This window comes from Oncorhynchus masou, chromosome 18 (assembly GCF_036934945.1).
Source record: "Oncorhynchus masou masou isolate Uvic2021 chromosome 18, UVic_Omas_1.1, whole genome shotgun sequence".
Lineage (NCBI taxonomy): Eukaryota > Metazoa > Chordata > Actinopteri > Salmoniformes > Salmonidae > Oncorhynchus > Oncorhynchus masou.
In genome coordinates, this window is record NC_088229.1 from 10,507,368 (window position 1) to 10,525,920 (window position 18,553).

An 18,553-nucleotide genomic window follows, 5' to 3' on the forward strand; every position below is an offset into this window, starting at 1 on the left:
TGGCGTGCCGTCCATCCTGATGGTGTGATGGTGTGGCCGGGTCCTTCCTGATGGTGTGATGGTGTGGCCGGGTCCAGCCTGATGGTGTGATGGTGGCGGGTCAATCCTGATGGTTTGATGGTGTGATGGCGTACCGGTCCATCCTGATGGTGTGATGGTGTGGCCGGTCCTTCCTGATGGTGTGATGGTGTGGCCGGTCCAGCCTGATGGTGTGATGGTGTGGCCAGTCCATCCTGATGGTGTGATGGTGTGATGGCGTGGCCGGTCCATCCTGATGGTGTGATGGCGTGATGGTGTGGCCTGTCCAGCCTGATGGTGTGATGGTGTGGCCAGTCCTGCCTGATGGTGTGATGGTGTTGCCAGTCCTGCCTGATGGTGCAATGGTGTGATGGTGTAGTGGCGTGGCCTGTCTATCCTGATGGTGTGATGGTGTGGCCAGTCCTGCCTGATGGTGTGATGGTGTGGCCGGTTCATCCTGATGGTGTGATGGTGTGGCCGGTTCAGCCTGATGGTGTGATGGTGTGGCCGGTCCTGCCTGATGGTGTGGCCAGTCCAGCCAGATGTGTGATGGCGTGGCCAGTCCAGCCTGATGGTGTGATGGTGTGGCCGGTCCAGCCTGATGGTGTGATGGCATGGCCGGTCCATCCTGATGGTGTGATGGTGTGGCCGGTCCATCCTGATGGTGTGATGGTGTGATGGTGTGGCCGGTCCAGCCTGATGTTTTGATGGTGTGGCCGGTCCAGCCTGATGGTGGGATGGTGTTTTGCCGTTCCATCCTGATGGTGTGATGGTGTGGCCGGTCCATTCTGATGGTGTGATGGTGTGGCCGGTCCATCCTGATGGTGTGATGGTGTGGCCTGTCCAGCCTGATGGTGTGATGGTGTGGCCAGTCCTGCCTGATGGTGTGATGGTGTTGCCAGTCCTGCCTGATGGTGTGATGGTGTGATGGTGTTGGCCGGTCCAGCATGATGGTGTGATGTTGTGATGGTGTGGCCGGTCCATCCTGATGGTGTGATGGATTGATGGCGTGATGGTGTGTCCGGTCCATCCTGATGGTGTGATGGTGTGGCCGGTCCAGCCTGATGGTGTGATGGCGTGATGGTGTGGCCTGTCCAGCCTGATGGTGTGATGGTGTGGCCAGTCCTGCCTGATGGTGTGATGGTGTTGCCAGTCCTGCCTGATGGTGCAATGGTGTGATGGTGTAGTGGCGTGGCCTGTCTATCCTGATGGTGTGATGGTGTGGCCGGTCCAGCCTGATGGTGTAATGGTGTGGCTGGTCCATCCTGGTGGTGTGATGGTGTGGCCGGTTCATCCTGATGGTGTAATGGTGTGGCCGGTCCATCCTGGTGGTGTGATGGTGTGGCCGGTCCAGCCTGATGGTGTAATGGTGTGGCCGGTCCATCCTGGTGGTGTGATGGTGTGGCCGGTTCATCCTGATGGTGTGATGGCGTAGCCGGTCAATCCTGATGGTGTGATGGTGTGGCCAGTCCAGCCTGATGGTGTGATGGTGTGGCCGGTCCTGCCTGATGGTGTGGCCAGTCCAGCCAGATGTGTGATGGCGTGGCCGGTCCATCCTGATGGTGTGATGGCGTGGCCAGTCCAGCCTGATGGTGTGATGGCGTGGCCGGTCCATCCGGATGGTGTGATGGCGTGGCCGGTCCATCCTGATGGTGTGATGGTGTGGCCGGTCCATCCTGATGGTGTGTTGGTGGGCCGTCCAGCCTGAGTGTGTGATGGTGTGGCAGGTCCAGCCTGATGGTGTGATGGTGTTGGCCGGTCCAGCATGATGGTGTGATGGTGTGGCCGGGTCCATCCTGATGGTGTGATGGATTGATGGCGTGATGGTGTGGCCGGTCCATCCTGATGGTGTGTTGGTGTGGCCGGTCCATCCTGATGGTGTGATGGTGTGGCCTGTTCCAGCCTGATGGTGTGATGGTGTGGCCGGTCCAGCCTGAGGGTGTGATGGTGTGGCCGGTCCAGCCTGATGGTGTGATGGTGTGATGGTGTGGCCGGTCCAGCCTGATGGTGTGATGGTGTGATGGTGTGGCCTGTTCCAGCCTGATGGTGTGATGGTGTGGCCGGTCCAGCCTGAGGGTGATGGTGTGGCCGGTCCAGCCTGATGGTGTGATGGTGTGATGGTGTGGGCGGTCCATCCTGATGGTGTGATGGATTGATGGCGTGATGGTGTGGCCGGTCCATCCTGATGGTGTGATGGTGTGGCCGGTCCAGCCTGATGGTTTGATGGTGTGGCCGGGTCCTGCCTGATGGTGTGATGGTGTGGCCGGTCCATTCGATGGTGTGTGGCAGGTCCATCCTGATGGTGTGGCCGGTCCATCCTGATGGTGTGATGGTGTGGCCGGTCCAGCCTGGATGGTGTGATGGTGTGGCCGGTCAATCCTGATGGTTTGATGGTGTTGCCGGTCAATCCTGATGGTGTGATGGTGTGGCCGGTCCAGCCTGAGGGTGTGATGGTGTGATGGTATGATGGTGTGGCCGGTCCAGCCTGATGGTGTGGCCGGTCCAGCCTGATGGTGTCATGGTGTGGCAGGTCCAGCCTGATGGTGTGATGGTGTGGCCGGTCCATCCTTATGGTGTGATGGTGTGGCCGGTCCATCCTGATGGTGTGATGGTGTGGCCGGTCCATCCTTATGGTGTGATGGTGTGGCCGGTCCAGCCTGATGGTGTGATGGTGTGGCCTGTCCAGCCTGATGGTGTGATGGTGTTTTGCCGTTCCATCCTGATGGTGTGATGGTGTGATGGTGTGGCCGGTCCATCCTGATGGTGTGATGGTGTGGCCGGTCAATCCTGATGGTGTGATGGCGTGGCCGGTCCTGCCTGATGGTGTGATGGTGTGGCCAGTCCAGCCTGATGGTGTGATGGCGTGGCTCGATCCATCCTGACTGTGTGATGGTGTGGCCAGTCCAGCCTGATGGTGTGATGGCGTGGCCGGTCCATCCTGATGGTGTGATGGTGTGGCTGGTCCATCCTGATGGTGTGATGGTGTGGCCGGTCCAGCCTGATGGTGTGATGTTGTGGCCGGTCCAGCCTGAGGGTGTGATGGTGTGATGGTGTGGCCGGTCCAGCCTGATGGTGTGATGGTGTGATGGTGTGGCCGGTCCAGCCTGATGGTGTGATGGTGTTGGCCGGTCCAGCATGATCGTGTGATGGTGTGGCCGATCCATCCTGATGATTTGATGGATTGATGGCGTGATGGTGTGGCCGGTCCATCCTGATGGTGTGATGGTGTGGCCGTTCCAGCCTGATGGTGTGATGGCGTGATGGTGTGGCCGGTCCAGCCTGATGGTGTGATGGTGTGGCCGGTCCATCCTGATGGTGTGATGGTGTGGCCGGTCCATCCTGATGGTGTGATGGTGTGGCCGGTCCAGCCTGATTGTGTGATTGTGTGGCCTGTCCAGCCTGATAGTGTGATGGTGTGGCCGGTCCATCCTGATGGTGTGATGGTGTGGCCGGTCCAGCCTGATGGTGTGATGGTGTGGCCTGTCCAGCCTGATGGTGTGATGGTGTTTTGCCGTTCCATCCTGATGGTGTGATGGTGTGATGGTGTGGCCGGTCCATCCTGATGGTGTGATGGTGTGGCCGGTACATCCTGGTGGTGTGATGGTGTGGCCGGTCCATCCTGATGGTGTGATGGCGTGGCCGGTCCTGCCTGATGGTGTGATGGTGTGGCCAGTCCAGCCTGATGGTGTGATGGCGTGGCCGGTCCATCCTGATGGTGTGATGGTGTGGCCAGTCCAGCCTGATGGTGTGATGGCGTGGCCGGTCCATCCTGATGGTGTGATGGTGTGGCTGGTCCATCCTGATGGTGTGATGGTGTGGCCGGTCCAGCCTGATGGTGTGATGTTGTGGCCGGGTCCAGCCTGAGGGTGTGATGGTGTGATGGTGTGGCCGTCCAGCCTGATGGTGTGATGGTGTGATGGTGTGGCCGGTCCAGCCTGATGGTGTGATGGTGTGATGGTGTTGGCCGGTCCAGCATGATCGTGTGATGGTGTGGCCGATCCATCCTGATGATTTGATGATTTGATGGATTGATGGCGTGATGGTGTGGCCGGTCCTTCCTGATGGTGTGATGGTGTGGCCGTTCCAGCCTGATGGTGTGATGGCGTGATGGTGTGGCCGGTCCAGCCTGATGGTGTAATGGTGTGGCCGGTCCATCCTGATGGTGTGATGGTGTGGCCGGTCCATCCTGATGGTGTGATGGTGTGGCCGGTCCAGCTTGATGGTGTGATGGTTGGGCCAGTCCTGCCTGATGGTGTAATGGTGTAATGGTGTGATGGTGTGATGGTGTGGCCGGTCCATCCTGATGGTGTGATGGTGTGGCCGGTCCATCCTGATGGTGTGATGGCCGGTCCATCCTGATGGTGTGATGGCGTGGCCGTCCATCCTGATGGTGTGATGGCGTTGCCGGTCCATCCTGATGGTGTGATGGTGTGATGGTGTTGGCCGGTCCAGCATGATGTTGTGATGGTGTGGCCGATCCATCCTGATGATTTGATGATTTGATGGATTGATGGTGTGATGGTGTGGCCGGTCCATCCTGATGGTGTGATGGCGTGGCCGGTCCATCCTGATGGTGTGATGGTGTGGCCAGTCCAGCCTGATGGTGTGATGGCGTGGCCGGTCCATCCTGATGGTGTGATGGTGTGGCTGGTCCATCCTGATGGTGTGATGGTGTGGCCGGTCCAGCCTGATGGTGTGATGTTGTGGCCGGTCCAGCCTGATGGTGTGATGGTGTGGCCGGTCCAGCCTGATGGCGTGATGGTGTGGCCGGTCCAGCCTGATGGTGTGATGGTGTGGCCGGTCCATCCTGATGGTGTGATGGTGTGGCCGGTCCAGCTTGATGGTGTGATGGTTGGGCCAGTCCTGCCTGATGGTGTAATGGTGTAATGGTGTGATGGTGTGATGGTGTGGCCGGTCCATCCTGATGGTGTGATGGTGTGGCCGGTCCATCCTGATGGTGTGATGGCGTTGCCGGTCCATCCTGATGGTGTGATGGTGTTGGCCGGTCCAGCATGATGTTGTGATGGTGTGGCCGATCCATCCTGATGATTTGATGATTTGATGGATTGATGGCGTGATGGTGTGGCCGGTCCATCCTGATGGTGTGATGGTGTGGCCGTTCCAGCCTGATGGTGTGATGGTGTGGCCGGTCCATCCTGATGGTGTGATGGTGTGGCCGGTCCAGCTTGATGGTGTGATGGTTGGGCCAGTCCTGCCTGATGGTGTAATGGTGTAATGGTGTAATGGTGTAATGGTGTGATGGTGTGGCCGGTCCATCCTGATGGTGTGATGGCGTGGCCGGTCCATCCTGATGGTGTGATGGTGTGGCCGGTCCATCCTGATGGTGTGATGGCGTTGCCGGTCCATCCTGATGGTGTGATGGTGTGATGGCGTTGCCGGTCCATCCTGATGGATTGATGGTGTGATGGTTTGGCCGGTCCATCCTGATGGTGTGATGGTGTGGCCGGTCCAGCCTGATGGTGTGATGGTGTTGGCCGGTCCAGCATGATGGTGTGATGGTGTGGCCGATCCATCCTGATGATTTGATGATTTGATTGATTGATGGCGGATGGTGTGGCCGGTCCATCCTGATGGTGTGATGGTGTGGCTGCTCCAGCCTGATGGTGTGATGGCGTGATGGTGTGGCCGGTCCAGCCTGATGGTGTGATGGTGTGGCCGGTCCATCCTGATGGTGTGATGGTGTGGCCGGTCCAGCTTGATGGTGTGATGGTTGGGCCAGTCCTGCCTGATGGTGTAATGGTGTAATGGTGTAATGGTGTGATGGTGTGATGGTGTGGCCGGTCCATCCTGATGGTGTGATGGCGTGGCCGGTCCATCCTGATGGTGTGATGGTGTGATGGTGTGATGGTGTGTCCAGCCATACAGCTGTTTGACGTTGGGACTGTACAGAGTCCAGCCATACAGCTGTTTGACGTTGGGACTGTACAGAGTCCAGCCATACAGCTGTTTGACGTTGGGACTGTACAGAGTCCAGCCATACAGCTGTTTGACGTTGGGACTGTCCAGAGTCCAGCCATACAGCTGTTTGACGTTGGGACTGTACAGAGTCCAGCCATACAGCTGTTTGACGTTGGGACTGTCCAGAGTCCAGCCATACAGCTGTTTGACGTTGGGACTGTACAGAGTCCAGCCATACAGCTGTTTGACGTTGGGACTGTACAGAGTCCAGCCATACAGCTGTTTGACGTTGGGACTGTACAGAGTCCAGCCATACAGCTGTTTGACGTTGGGACTGTACAGAGTCCAGCCATACAGCTGTTTGACGTTGGGACTGGGTACAGAGTCCAGCCATACAGCTGTTTGACGTTGGGACTGTCCAGAGTCCAGCCATACAGCTGTTTGACGCTGGGACTGTCCAGAGTCCAGCCATACAGCTGTTTGACGCTGGGACTGTCCAGAGTCCAGCCATACAGCTGTTTGACGTTGGGACTGTCCAGAGTCCAGCCATGCAGCTGTTTGACGTTGGGACTGTCCAGAGTCCAGCCATACAGCTGTTTGACGTTGGGACTGTCCAGAGTCCAGCCATACAGCTGTTTGACGTTGGGACTGTCCAGAGTCCAGCCATACAGCTGTTTGACGTTGGGACTGTCCAGAGTCCAGCCATACAGCTGTTTGACGTTGGGACTGTCCAGAGTCCAGCCATACAGCTGTTTGACGTTGGGACTGTCCAGAGTCCAGCCATACAGCTGTTTGACGTTGGGACTGTCCAGAGTCCAGCCATACAGCTGTTTGACGTTGGGACTGTCCAGAGTCCAGCCATACAGCTGTTTGACGTTGGGACTGTCCAGAGTCCAGCCATACAGCTGTTTGACGTTGGGACAGAGTCCAGCCATACAGCTGTTTGACGTTGGGACAGAGTCCAGCCATACAGCTGTGAAGAGTGATTGTATTCCAGTAGAAATGCTGGAAGAACATAATTGAAAAGATTAACACTGCGTCCAGATATTAGTATTTATTTGAGGGGATGAAATGGAAGCTATGCACTTCTATCATTCACAAGTCTGTACCAATACACTTAGTCCAAACCCATATGGCATGAGACAAACGCTCACAAGTCTGTACCAATTGTAACGGCGTTTCTTCTTTTTGTTGAAAGAGAGTCGGACCAAATGCAGCGTGTAGGTTACTCATGTTTATTAGTGAAACAAAACAAAACGAACTATACACGAATAACAAAATAAATACAAAACAACAAACGGAACGTGAAACCTATTACAGCCTGACTGGTGAAACTAACACAGAGACAGGAACAATCACCCACGAAATGCAAAGCGAAAACCAGGCTACCTAAATACGGTTCCCAATCAGAGACAACGAGTATCACCTGACTCTGATTGAGAACCGCCCTCAGGCAGCCAAACCTATTAAACACACACACCCCTAATCAGCTACAATCCCAAATACTACAAACCCCAATAAGAAACTACAATACATAATAAACCCATGTCACACCCTGGTCTGACTAACTAATAAACTAAAACACAAAATACTAAGACCAAGGCGTGACACCAATACACTTAGTCTAAACCCATATGGCATGAGACAAACGCTCACAAGTCTGTACCAATACACTTAGTCCAAACCCATATGGCATGAGACAAACGCTCACAAGTTTTCGATATGATATGACACACGTCACTACTCATATGAGAAGTGATGTGTGTCGAACAATGTCGTGATGAACATGAAGCCAGTGAAAAAAAAATCAATGTAAGACAATAAGCCATTTTGGAACTCCATCCCGTGATTTCCTTTAGCCCAGCTTGGTGTATCACAGTGGCTCGCCCACCCACCACTGACCGGTGTAGGGTGAACCACGGACCGTCTTACTCCACGATGCCAGACCAGGCCCAGACTGGTGTTGCCTCCTCCCTGCCTGCTCCTATCGCCCACATTCCCCACCATGGTGAGGACTCTCATCAGATCTCATCAGACACACTCCTCTGCTATGCTGTGCTCTCCCCAGCTCAGCTCTCCCAGCTCAGCTCTCCCCAGCTCAGCTCTCCCCAGCTCAGCTCTCCCCAGCTCAGCTCTCCCCAGCTCAGCTCTCCCAGCTCAGCTCTCCCCAGCTCAGCTCTCCCAGCTCAGCTCTCCCAGCTCAGCTCTCCCCAGCCTCCCCAGCTCAGCTCTCCCAGCTCAGCTCTCCCCAGCTCAGCTCTCCCCAGCCAGGTTCCCAGCTCAGTTCCCCAGCCCAGCTGGTCCCAGCTCAGCTCTCCCCAGCTCAGCTTAGCCAGCCGCCCTCCCAGCTGCACGGGGGCTATTGACTGACCCACCACCCTTTTGCCAGGCATTACATGGATCTCAGAGAACAGGGGCCTCTCTAAGCTCATTAGACTGTGGTGCCTCTCTCTTCTCACTCTCTCCCTATTTCCCTTTGTGTCTCCCCTCTCGCCCCTCTCACGCTCCCTCTCTCCATCTCTTCCTCTCTCCCTCTCTCACGCTCCCCTCTCTCCCTCTCTCCCTCTCTCCACTCCTCTCTCCCTCTCTCACGCTCCCTCTCTCCTCACTCTCCCTCTCTCACGCTCCCTCTCTCCCTCTCCTCCTCTCTCCCTCTCTCCCTCTCACCTCTTTCCGCTTTCCCTCTCTCCCTCTCTCCTCCTCCCTCTCTCACGCTCCCTCTTTCCCCGCTTCCCTCTCTCCCGCTTTCCCTCTCTCCCTCTCTCTCACGCTCCCCTCTCTCCTCTCTCTCCCTCCCTCTCTCCCTCTCTCTCCCTCTCACGCTCCCTATCTCCCTCTCTCGTGCATACAGTTTGTTATTTAGTCATGTCTAATTCATTGTATTATTAGTAATGTAACATTTCTGGCTCCTACCAGAACTTTCACTATCCCTTCACAGAACTAATCGATATTCAGAACATAGCCGTAGCAGTGTACTGAACGCTTTTGATTCAGTCAAATAAAGATGATGGTCTATGACTGCCGTCTTTCAATAACTACTATTACCACTATTACTACTATTACTACTATTACTACTATTACTACAATAACTACTATTAACACTATTACTACTATTACTACTATAAGTACTATTACTACTATTACTACAATTACTACAATTACCACTATTAATACTATTACTACTATTACTACAATAACTACAATAACTACTATTACTACTATAAGTACTATTACTACTATTACTACAATTACTAAAATTACCACTATTAATACTATTACTACTATTACTACAATAACTACAATAACTACTATTACTACTATTACTACTATTACTACTATTACTACAATTACTACAATTACCACTATTAATACTATTACTACTATTACTACAATAACTACAATAACTACTATTACTACTATAAGTACTATTACTACTTTTACTACAATTACTACAATTACCACTATTAATACTATTACTACTATTACTACTATTACTACTATTACTACTATAACTACAATAACTACAATAACTACTATAACTACTATTACTACTATTACTACTATTACTACAATAACTACTATTACTACTATTACTACAATAACTACTATTACTACTATTACTACAATAACTAATATAACTACTATAACTACTATTACTACTATTACTACTATAACTACTATTACTACTATAACTACTATTACTACTATAACTACTATTACTACTATAACTACTATTACTACAATAACTACTATTACTACAATAACTACTATAAGTACTATTACTACTATAAGTACTATTACTACTATAAGTACTATTACCACTATTACTACAATAAGTACTATTACTACTATTACTACTATAAGTACTATTACTACTATTACTACTATAACTACTATTACTACTATAAGTACTATTACTACTATTACTACTATAACTACTATTACTACTATAACTACTATAACTACTATTACTACAAGTACTATAGCTACTATTGCTACTATTACTACTATAACTACTATAACTACTATTACTACTATAACTACTATTACTACTATAACTACTATTACTACTATAACTACTATTACTACTATTACTACTATAAGTACTATTACTACTATAACTACTATAACTACTATTACTACAAGTACTATAGCTACTATTGCTACTATTGCTACTATTACTACTATTACTACTATAACTACTATTACTACTATTACTACTATAACTACTATTACTACTATAACTACTATTACTACTATAACTGCTATTACTGCTATTACTGCTATTACTGCTATTACTACAATAACTACAATAACTACAATAACTACTAATAGTAGGGTGATGTTTTTCCGCGGCAGGGACTGGGAGACAAGTCAGGATCAAGGGAAAGATGAACGGAGCAAAGTACAGATAGATCTTTGATGAAAACCTGCTGCAGAGCGCTCAGGACTGGGTGCAGAGGTTCACCTTCCAACAGGACATCAACCCTAAGCACACAGCCAACACAACACAGGAATGGCTTCGGGACAAGTCTCTGAGTGTCCCATCCAGAGCCCGTACTTGAACCCAATCTAACAGAATAGCTGTGCTTCCCATCCATCCCGACAGAGCTTGAGATGTTCTGCAGAGAAGAATGGGAGAAACTCCCAAATACAGTTGTGCCAAGCTCGTAGCGTCATACCCAAGAAGACTGGAGGCTGTAATCGCTGCCAAAGGTGCTTCAATAAAGTGCTGAGTAAAGGATCTGAATACTTATGTAAATGTGATATTTATGTTTTTGCTTTGTACTTATGGGGTATTGTGTGTAGATTGATTAGGGAGGGAAATTATTTAATCCCATTTAGAATACGGCTGTAATGTAACAAAAATGCAATTTACAACAGTAGATATATTTAAATGAGCTATGTCAAGAATCCAGTACATAAATACACAGTGTGAAAAAAGAGTATGAAATCACTGTCCAGTGTAATGAATTAATAAGGCCCGAGGGGTGTGGTATATTGCCGATATAACGCGGATAAGGCTGTTCTTAGGCACGACGCAACCCCCTGTAGAACAGTCTGATGGTCTGGTGATAGAAGCTGTTTAACAGTCTGATGGTCTGGTGATAGAAGCTGTTTAACAGTCTGATGGTCTGGTGATAGAAGCTGTTTAACAGTCTGATGGTGATAGAAGCTGTTTAACAGTCTGATGGTGATAGAAGATGTTTAACAGTCTGATGGTGATAGAAGATGTTTAACAGTCTGACGGTAATAGAAGCTGTTTAACAGTCTGATGGTAATAGAAGATGTTTAACAGTCTGATGGTGATAGAAGATGTTTAACAGTCTGATGGTGATAGAAGATGTTCAACAGTCTGATTGTAATAGAAGATGTTTAACAGTCTGATGGTAATAGAAGATGTTTAACAGTCTGATGGTAATAGAAGATGTTTAACAGTCTGATGGTAATAGAAGATGTTTAACAGTCTGATGGTCTGGTAATAGAAGCTGTTCAACAGTCAGATGGTAATAGAAGATGTTTAACAGTCTGATGGTGATAGAAGCTGTTCAACAGTCTGATGATAATAGAAGCTGTTCAACAGTCTGATGGTCTGGTGATAGAAGCTGTTTAACAGTCTGATGGTGATAGAAGCTGTTTAACAGTCTGATGGTGATAGAAGCTGTTCAACAGTCAGATGGTAATAGAAGATGTTTAACAGTCTGATGGTGATAGAAGATGTTTAACAGTCTGATGGTGATAGAAGATGTTCAACAGTCTGATTGTAATAGAAGATGTTTAACAGTCTGATGGTAATAGAAGATGTTTAACAGTCTGATGGTAATAGAAGATGTTTAACAGTCTGATGGTAATAGAAGATGTTTAACAGTCTGATGGTCTGGTAATAGAAGCTGTTCAACAGTCAGATGGTAATAGAAGATGTTTAACAGTCTGATGGTGATAGAAGCTGTTCAACAGTCTGATGATAATAGAAGCTGTTCAACAGTCTGATGGTCTGGTGATAGAAGCTGTTTAACAGTCTGATGGTGATAGAAGCTGTTTAACAGTCTGATGGTGATAGAAGCTGTTCAACAGTCAGATGGTAATAGAAGATGTTTAACAGTCTGATGGTGATAGAAGCTGTTTAACAGTCTGATGGTAATAGAAGATGTTCAACAGTCTGATGGTAATAGAAGATGTTCAACAGTCTGATGGTAATAGAAGATGTTTAACAGTCTGATGGTGATAGAAGCTGTTTAACAGTCTGATGGTGATAGAAGCTGTTCAACAGTCTGATGGTAATAGAAGATATTCAACAGTCTGATGGTAATAGAAGATGTTTAACAGTCAGATGGTGATAGAAGCTGTTCAACAGTCAGATGGTAATAGAAGATGTTCAACAGTCTGATGGTAATAGAAGATGTTTAACAGTCTGATGGTGATAGAAGCTGTTTAACAGTCTGATGGTAATAGAAGATGTTTAACAGTCTGATGGTAATAGAAGATGTTCAACACTCTGATGGTAATAGAAGATGTTCAACAGTCTGATGGTAATAGAAGATGTTCAACAGTCTGATGGTAATAGAAGCTGTTTAACAGTCTGATGGTAATAGAAGATGTTCAACAGTCTGATGGTAATAGAAGATGTTTAACAGTCTGATGGTAATAGAAGATGTTCAACAGTCTGATGGTAATAGAAGCTGTTTAACAGTCTGATGGTAATAGAAGATGTTTAACAGTCTGATGGTGATAGAAGCTGTTTAACAGTCTGATGGTAATAGAAGATGTTCAACAGTCTGATGGTAATAGAAGATGTTTAACAGTCTGATGGTGATAGAAGATGTTTAACAGTCTGATGGTAATAGAAGATGTTCAACAGTCTGATGGTCTGGTGATTGAAGCTGTTTAACAATCAAATCAATCAATCTAATATATTTATAAAGCCCTTTTTACATCAGCTGATGTCAAAGTGATGTATAGAAACACAGCCTAAAACCCCAAACAGCAAGTAATGCAGATGTAGAAGCACGGTGCCTCTGGAAAAATTCCCTAGAAAGGCTGGATCCTAGGAAGGAACAAGGCTCTTAGGGGTGGCCAGTCCTCTTCTGGCTGTGCCGGGTGGAGACGTCCAAACGTTCATAGATGACCTGCAGGGTCAGATAATAATAATCACAGTGGTTGTAGAGGGTGCAACAGGTCAGCACCTCAGGAGGAAATGTCAGTTGGCTTTTCATAGCCGATCATTCAGAGTTAAACAGCAGGTCTGGGACAAGGTAGCACGAACAGTGAACAGGTCAGGGTTTCATAGCCGCAGGCAGAACAGTTGAAACTGGAGCAGCAGCATGACCAGGTGGACAGGGGACAGCAAGGACTCATAACAGTTCAACAGTCTGGTGGTCTGGTAATAGAACCTGTTCAACAGTCTGATGGTAATAGAACCTGTTCAACAGTCTGGTGGTGATAGAAGCTGTTTAACAGTCTGATGGTGATAGAAGCTGTTTAACAGTCTGATGGTGATAGAAGCTGTTCAACAGTCTGGTGGTGATAGAACCTGTTCAACAGTCTGATGGTGATAGAAGCTGTTTAACAGTCTGATGGTGATAGAAGCTGTTCAACAGTCTGGTGGTGATAGAACCTGTTCAACAGTCTGGTGGTCTGGTAATAGAAGCTGTTCAACAGTCTGATGGTGATAGAAGCTGTTCAACAGTCTGGTGGTAATAGAACCTGTTCAACAGTCTGATGGTGATAGAAGCTGTTTAACAGTCTGGTGGTGATAGAAGCTGTTCAACAGTCTGATGGTGATAGAAGCTGTTCAACAGTCTGGTGGTGATAGAAGCTGTTCAACAGTCTGGTGGTAATAGAAGCTGTTCAACAGTCTGGTGGTGATAGAAGCTGTTCAACAGTCTGGTGGTCTGATAATAGAAGCTGTTTAACAGTCTGGTGGTCTGATAATAGAAGCTGTTCAACAGTCTGATGGTGATAGAAGCTGTTCAACAGTCTGGTGGTGATAGAACCTGTTCAACAGTCTGGTGGTCTCATAATAGAAGCTGTTTAACAGTCTGGTGGTGATAGAAGCTGTTCAACAGTCTGGTGGTCTGATAATAGAAGCTGTTTAACAGTCTGATGGTAATAGAAGCTGTTCAACAGTCTGGTGGTAATAGAAGCTGTTCAACAGTCTGGTGGTGATAGAAGCTGTTCAACAGTCTGGTGGTGATAGAAGCTGTTTAACAGTCTGATGGTAATAGAAGATGTTTAACAGTCTGATGGTAATAGAAGATGTTTAACAGTCTGATGGTGATAGAAGCTGTTCAACAGTCTGATGATAATAGAAGCTGTTCAACAGTCTGATGGTCTGGTGATAGAAGCTGTTTAACAGTCTGATGGTGATAGAAGATGTTTAACAGTCTGATGGTGATAGAAGCTGTTCAACAGTCTGATGGTAATAGAAGATGTTTAACAGTCAGATGGTGATAGAAGCTGTTCAACAGTCTGATGATAATAGAAGCTGTTCAACAGTCTGATGGTCTGGTGATAGAAGCTGTTCAACAGTCTGATGGTGATAGAAGCTGTTTAACAGTCTGATGGTGATAGAAGCTGTTCAACAGTCTGATGGTGATAGAAGCTGTTCAACAGTCTGATGGTGATAGAAGCTGTTCAACAGTCTGATGGTAATAGAAGATGTTCAACAGTCTGATGGTAATAGAAGATGTTTAACAGTCAGATGGTAATAGAAGATGTTTAACAGTCTGATGGTAATAGAAGATGTTTAACAGTCTGATGGTAATAGAAGCTGTTCAACAGTCTGATGGTAATAGAAGATGTTCAACAGTCTGATGGTAATAGAAGATGTTTAACAGTCTGATGGTAATAGAAGATGTTTAACAGTCTGATGGAGATAGAAGCTGTTTAACAGTCTGATGGAGATAGAAGCTGTTTAACAGTCTGATGGTGATAGAAGCTGTTCAACAGTCTGATGGTAATAGAAGATGTTCAACAGTCTGATGGTAATAGAAGATGTTTAACAGTCTGATGGTAATAGAAGATGTTTAACAGTCTGATGGTAATAGAAGATGTTTAACAGTCTGATGGTAATAGAAGATGTTCAACAGTCTGATGGTGATAGAACCTGTTCAACAGTCTGATGGTCTGGTGATTGAAGCTGTTTAACAATCAAATCAATCAATCTAATATATTTATAAAGCCCTTTTTACATCAGCTGATGTCAAAGTGATGTATAGAAACACAGCCTAAAACCCCAAACAGCAAGTAATGCAGATGTAGAAGCACGGTGCCTCTGGAAAAATTCCCTAGAAAGGCTGGATCCTAGGAAGGAACAAGGCTCTTAGGGGTGGCCAGTCCTCTTCTGGCTGTGCCGGGTGGAGACGTCCAAACGTTCATAGATGACCTGCAGGGTCAGATAATAATAATCACAGTGGTTGTAGAGGGTGCAACAGGTCAGCACCTCAGGAGGAAATGTCAGTTGGCTTTTCATAGCCGATCATTCAGAGTTAAACAGCAGGTCTGGGACAAGGTAGCACGACCAGTGAACAGGTCAGGGTTCCATAGCCGCAGGCAGAACAGTTGAAACTGGAGCAGCAGCATGACCAGGTGGACAGGGGACAGCAAGGACTCATAACAGTTCAACAGTCTGGTGGTCTGGTAATAGAACCTGTTCAACAGTCTGGTGGTGATAGAAGCTGTTCAACAGTCTGATGGTCTGATAATAGAAGCTGTTCAACAGTCTGGTGGTAATAGAACCTTTTCAAAAGTCTGGTGGTCTGATAATAGAAGCTGTTTAACAGTCTGGTGGTAATAGAAGCTGTTCAACAGTCTGGTGGTAATAGAAGCTGTTTAACAGTCTGGTGGTAATAGAAGCTGTTCAACAGTCTGGTGGTAATAGAAGCTGTTCAACAGTCTGGTGGTAATAGAAGCTGTTCAACAGTCTGGTGGTAATAGAAGCTGTTCAACAGTCTGATGGTAATAGAAGCTGTTCAACAGTCTGATGGTCTGGAGAGAGAAGATGTTCAACAGTCTGATGGTCTGGAGAGAGAAGCTGTTCAACAGTCTGATGGTCTGGAGAGAGAAGCTGTTCAACAGTCTGATGGTCTGGTGATAGAAGCTGTTCAACAGCATTGAAGGCCCCCAAAAACACTGGCCTCCATCATTCTTAAATTGATGAAGTTTGGAAGACTCTTCCTAGAGCTCTAACACACACGCAATCTTCACTCTAATACACACACACACACACACACCGCTCGCTCTAAGAGCCACAATCAGTCTATGTACAGGTCGTCCCCCCGAAGCAGGTTCAATATTCGTGGGCCATCACAGTGTTTTAGCTTGACAAAAACCATCACCGTCTCTACCGTCTCTCCTGTCACTCCCGTCAATCTGGCAGGTCTGCTCATCAAATTAGCTTGGAGCGCCATCCTTCCCTGCCACCTGTCACATTGATGAGCGCCCGCCCATGATGTCATTGAGTACTGCAGCCATACATGCAGCTATAGGGTTTGGCAAGGAGCTGAAATCTGTCAAGCTTGTGAGAGATGCATTGGACGGACGTGCAATGAGAAATGGATATGAATATGCTTCATGGCTTCAAGTCTAAATTCAAATCATTGCTTATGTGTTATTAAAAATAGTATCCGAATTACTAAACAATCACTGGTCTAGACTAGTGCAGCATTCCTGAGGAGTTCATCCTTGTGTATTGATTGGTTAACACATTGTCAGTGTGATCAAATCAGCCACCGCTGACGGAATGAAAGAAAGACTGTTTCCCTGGACATGTTACCAGCCAAGCACGGGCAGCAGCAAAGCAATTTCCTCAAGCGGACAGAGCCCGATGCAACAGTGTCCCTGCTCAGCTGATGAGAAACCTTACCTCAGCGTAAGGGAACTTTACCCTCTGATACTGGGTGGTTGTGATGGCTGCTTTAATAAACATTTTTTTTACCCTCTTTCTCCCCAATTTGTAGTTTAGCCTCATGGGTCTCCCGGCCGCGGCTGGCAGCAACACAGCCCGGGATCAATCCCGGATCTGTAGTGACGCCTCAAGCATTGCAGTGCCTTAGACCGCTGCGCCACTCGGGACGCCCCGTGATGTAATGTTTTGATTAAATGTTCTCTTGAAAATGACATATTTAGTCCCACATTCCACAACATGGTTTCCCTTCATCTGATGATTCAACATTTAAGAATCGTCCCTGAAAAATGATGCTGGAGCTTTTCTAGTTTTAGATTATTCTTAGAGTACTAAGAAAATTGGACCAAATTCAGTCCAGTACATGATCTCTAACCTTCCAGAAATGTCGTGGCAAACAAAGAAGTGTGAGTTAGGTAGTAGTAACAATAACCTATAATAACAAAGAAGTGTGAGTTAGGTAGTAGTAACAATAACCTATAATAACAAAGAAGTGTGATTTAGGTAGTAGTAACAATAACCTATAATAACAAAGCAAAAACAGGTTTTTTAAAACATTTTTGCATGTTTATTTAAAATAAATAACAGAAATACTTTATTTACATAAGTATTCAGACCATTTGCTACGAGACTCGATATTGAGCTCAGGTGCATCCTGTCTCCATTGATAATCCTTGAGATGTTTCTACAATTTGGAGTTCACCTGTGGTAAATTCAATTGATTGGACATGATTTGGAAAGGCACACACCTGTCTATATTAGGTCCCACAGTTGATAGTGCATTTCAAAGCAAAAACCAAGCCATGAGGTCGAAGGACTTGTCCGTAGAGCTCAGAGACAGGATTGTGTCGAGGCACAGCTCTGGGGAAGGGAAGCAAAACATTTCTGCAGCACTGAAGATCCCCAAGAACACAGTGGCCTCCATCATTCTTAAATGGAAGAAGTTTGGAGTCTTGGGACTCTTCCTAGAGCTGGCCGCCCGGCCAAACAGAGCAATCAGGGGAGGGGCTTGGTCAGGGAGGTGACCAAGACCGCGATGGTCGCTCTCACAGATCTCTGCAGTTCCTCTTTGGAGATGGAGAACCATCCAGAAGGATAACCACCTCTGCAGCACCACCAATCAGGCCTTTGTGGTAGAGTGGCCAGACGGAAGCCACTCCTCAGTAAAAGGTACATGACAGCCTGCTTGGAGTTTGCCAAAAGGCACCTAAAGGACTCTGAGACCATGAGAAACAAGATTCTCTGGTCTGATGAAACCAGGATTGAACCCTTTGGCCTGAATGCCAAGCGTCATGTCTGGAGGAAACCAGGCAACACCCTTAGCGCTTGAGAGGATCTTCAAAGAATGGGAGAAACTCCCCAAGTGCAGGAGTGCCAAGCTTGTAGCGTCATACAAGAAGACTCAATGCTGTAATTGCTGCTAAAGGTGCTTCAACAAACTACTGAGTAAAGGGTCTGAATTCTTATGTAAATGTGATATAGTTTATTATTATTATTTTTTTTTATAAATTAGCAAAAAAAATCTAAAAACCTGTTTTGGCTTGTCATTATGGTGTATTGTGTGTAGATTTTTAGGCTATAACCTAACAAAATGTGGAAAAAGTCTGAATATTTTCCGAAGGCACTGTATGAAAAAATTAACATGAAGGGGAGGAACAAGGAGGCAACCACCAAACACTTGATCTGTCTGCCCTACCTACACTCAGCCTCTCT